This window comes from Adiantum capillus-veneris, chromosome 3, assembly GCF_014529385.1.
Source record: "Adiantum capillus-veneris isolate H3 chromosome 3, ASM1452938v2, whole genome shotgun sequence".
Lineage (NCBI taxonomy): Eukaryota > Viridiplantae > Streptophyta > Polypodiopsida > Polypodiales > Pteridaceae > Adiantum > Adiantum capillus-veneris.
In genome coordinates, this window is record NC_140933.1 from 134,847,005 (window position 1) to 134,851,416 (window position 4,412).

A 4,412-nucleotide genomic window follows, 5' to 3' on the forward strand; every position below is an offset into this window, starting at 1 on the left:
AAATGTGATAGACACTACATATTTGGGTAACTAAAGCTATTTATAGAGTATTTATATAAGACGTGTCATAATTTTACGTGTAAAATTAAAGACAATGGAAAAATGACATAAAATTGACCGGCCTATTGCCAATGTACAAGGAAGGTGTGCCTCATCGATGTAGCCTAAGGTTTGTTAAAAGAAAATGTAGTGTTGGTGATTGTATCAGGCCAGGGCAGGATTGGTCATGGTAAGCTTGGGAAGGATTGGTCATGGTAAGCTTGGGATCTTGGATGAAGTTGGAGATTGTAGGACAAGGATTATAATGATATTTGGGTAGGCTTAAACAAGGATTGTAAAAGAATACAATTGTTTATGCTTGGCTTCTGGCAAGATCCTAGTTCCTATCGAAGGGTATGCTTGTTGCAAAATTTCCTTAACACGGCACATGAATAGAAACCAATATGCATATTCTGATGGTTTACCATCAACATTTAGACACTCAAGCCTGCACATAGTAGCACCATCAAGGGACTTAATAGAGTGCAGGAGGACAACCCACCAACCACACAATGGCACTCCCACGAAGTATAGCAGTGTGAAGAAGTGGTGAAGAGATGCACACAGTATGGTCTCCACTTTCTTCCTCGGTGGCGTCAAAGACCCCTTGGGAAATGAAGGCGCGCACAAATGACTGTCTTCCTTTCACATTGAAGTTCCTCTACTTCTAGCAGGTTCATCATTAAAGGATACAATTCATTCTTATTTGCATCCAGTTTGACAAATTGCATAATTCGGCTGTATGTGGCCATGCCAAATACGTAAAGCCCCAAACGTTAAGACTCGGCCTGATGAAGCAATGCCTTCAGCGTCCACAATGCCTCTTGCACAAGGAATGCCAAACATGTGCCAGTTAAGCCCTTGGGGCGCCATGTCCGCTGTAGGATTGAAATCCCTATCGAATCCACCTCCATGTGGACACCTGGTCGAGCAGCCTAGCAACTGCCTCTTGTAGGAAAGACAATATAGCATCCATGCGGAATGTTGTTGAAGTGAGCACATGATCGTGAGGGAAAGGAGAAAGCCTGCGTGGAGTAGACGCTGCATTATGGCTACGACGTGTCCGGCTTGGCTTGGAAATTGCAGGAGCCATATTGGATTCCTGTAGGGGGCCTGCTACATTTGCTACAACACGCTACATATTATTCGAGCTAGAGAGAGAGAGAGAGAGAGAGAGAGAGAGAGAGAGAGAGAGAGAGAGAGAGAGAGAGAGAGAGAGAGAGAGAGAGAGAGAAGACCATATTAGGTATTTTGGTAAAAATCTCACATTATGGGAATCTCCAAATCGACCGAATTCATGTAATTTGGGAATTTTCCACTTAAAGTGGGAAAAATTGAGGTGTGTGGCTAGTAAATAAAGTGAAAATCTCATAGGATTGTGGTGTTGATAAACACCAAAAGTCAAGAGGATGTACAACACATGGATTTGAATAATAACTATAAATTACATAAAACAAAGGAAGATACAAAAAAGATTTTGTTTACAAATTGACTAGTATAGTCACAATAGAAGCTCCACATAATTCTACTCCACATTTGATACCATATCTGAACTTTGATCCAAGTGTGGCTGATGTGCACGAGTGAGGCCTTCTTTGGCTTTTAGAGCATGTCTTTCTGGAATCTTTATTCTAGAAAATGGTCCTTCTTTGTTGGGTCTCCAGGACCAAACAATTGCATCTATAGTTTCCCACACTTGTGGGTCCTTATAGTTGACAGCCCAATAACCCTTCCAACAATTACTGTAAGCTTGAGTATCTGTCATCCCACTTTTTCTCGCGCAAGGTGCCCAATATTGAATCAAGAGTTTTCTGTAGTTTGGTGATGTAGGCTCATTATCAATGTCAGATAAAGCCATTGCAAGCCACACTGGATAGATTTCTGTGTCACTCGGAACAAGCATAAGAAAGTCACCTTGGTGCACATCAGACATAGGGTCAAACTCTTCCCTTGGCCTATCTCGTTGAGGCCCACAAAAATGATCGTTCAACTCTTCAAGGCCTAGGAATCTTTCTGCTCCTTGTTGCAAATTCATTGTAGTGCTTTGTAGATGAGAATATTCTTGAGTTTTTGGCCAAAATATTTCATACAAGACTCCCTCTGATATGATTGCTTTTCCAATCTCTTCAATTACCTTACTCCAATAATCTATCACGGGTCTATAATATCGCGGAATACTTGAACCATTCCCTAAATTTTTCCAAAATTTTATATAGTTCTTTAGCCCCAAAATGACTTCTTCGTGGGCCTTGACATACTCCGCCATTTGTACTAGAGGTGGATCTCCATGTGGTAACATTGGCTTGCCTTCTGTGTCTGTTTTCCAAAGGCGAATACTTCCACTCCAACTTGATACACCTACATGTGCCTTATATTGCATCATTGGTGTCTCATCCTGCATAAAGAACCTGAACTGAAGCGGTTTGGAATGTCCAACAAGTATGTCTTGTCCATCACAAAGATAGCCATCACAATATTGCTTGAAATCAGGGATCTTTGTGAGAAAAAATGGAGCTGGAGATGAAGATGAGCTGTTTCGTAATGTATCCATCAAATGTGGCAAAGTATAGGTTTGTGTAACTCTCAACTTCTCTGAAAACCTACTAAACATGGCGTCTATGTCCTCATGTGTATGCCCAACCATTAAAAATCCCAGCTGGATGGTTTTGAAAACACCCCTTGCAACAAGCATTGACAAATAGGCAAATAAGTATCGATTTTTGTTTTCCCCTGCACAATTATCCAATTGTAGCAACAAGTTCTCTGGCAATCTGCGAAATGTTGACCCCAATTCCTCTTCTGCAATTTCTGACGACTGCACAATGGGCTCTTTTCCATCACTCAAGTTATGGTAGTCCAAAGCATCCCTTGAGTTCAAAGCATGTAGTAGTGAAATATTGCTCCTTGGAAGTCCATTTGTTACTAGATCACCAAGAGGATGCTTATCTATCCTCTCGAGGTTATGTAAACAATTAGCAATTGAGCCAATTGTAAGATTTGGATCAGCTGGCCACAAACCATTCAAGACAAAGTGTCCGTAATGACCTTCTCCATGTCCATGAGTGATCATGCCAATCAATGCCACCTGCAGATTATATCCTGAATCCACACCCTTGGGAACAATGCGTAATCTAGGAATGGCAGTCTTCTTTTGATCCATCTTATCATGGATTATGCATACATATTTTTGTGGTTGAGTTTCTGAATACGTGCGCCATGCATAATATAGGCTTCTGCAACTCTTTTGTTGTGCCATGTGAACTTCTCTCTCCCTCAAGAGAAGAGCTCTCTCTTCAAGAGAAGGTTTAGCTTCTAACCTTGCCTTGATTGAACTACAAATATTGCACTTAGAGAACTCACTCGTCTTTGTTAAAGTGACATGTGGGTACTCTTTGTTCCAAATTCTACCAAAAGAAGATTGGGATAGCTTCTTCTCATAGCCCATTTGGTCAAGTGTCGTGTTGATTTCACATAAAATATCCACTTGTTTGTATGTTGATGGAATCACCAATTGAGTCTCTCTTGAGCCATCTAGCAGTGTTCTACTTCTATGTGGCATTTTCTCAGAGTTATTTTCCACAAACTCGTTTAGTAGTGCTCTTGCTAAACTAGTATGTTGAAGTCCCCTTCTCAATGTACATGTGTTCCCATGTACATATTGGCGCACACCATTTTCAAAGTTCTCCTTGTATCGATAAAATGATGTCTTTGGTATTCCATGTAGCTCATACCATGCTCCCATTTAATACAAAAGATTGCAAAAGAAGCTTTGACCATCGAACAACACTCCATAATGAGCCTTGGAGAGATGAAGTATCCATTGTAGGAAAAGGTAGGACCACATCCTTCAAGCATTCCTCCACTAGTATGGAGACATTTCCCAGCCCTATCTTTGTACCACCACAAGTGGAATATGGATCTGTTCTACACACACAACCAATACCAACGATTTCATTGTCAAGTATCATATGTACTTTCTCCCCAGATTCGAAGTCCATCCTGTAAGTAAAAAGATTACATTGTTAAATCCATAGTTATAGAAAAATACTCTTCAAACCAAAAATCATGCTACAACATGAAAAAGGTTTGCATAGGTTGGACAAGTGGTGAACCTTGAGACCAAATCCTCCTTGCTATATTAATGGAAGCAAGGTTGGACAAGTGGTGGACCTTGAAACCAAAGCCTCTTTGCTATATGAGAGCATAGGTTGGACAAGTGGTGGACCTAGTTGTAATACCCACTGCCACCTATCAACTACTATAGGACTATGCTTTCCAATGTCCAAGTATCCCTTGAGTCTTTCAAGGTTGAACACGTGGTGGACCTTGAAACAAAAACCCCCTTTCTATATCAGAGCATAGCTTGGACAAGT

The 4,412-nt window shown here is 40.8% G+C and overlaps 1 pseudogene; it reads right to left on the reverse strand.

The window, feature by feature from the left end:
• Positions 1–321: 321 nt before the first annotated feature.
• LOC147461757 (uncharacterized) lies at positions 322–953 on the reverse strand (annotated as a pseudogene).
• Positions 954–4,412: the final 3,459 nt, after the last annotated feature.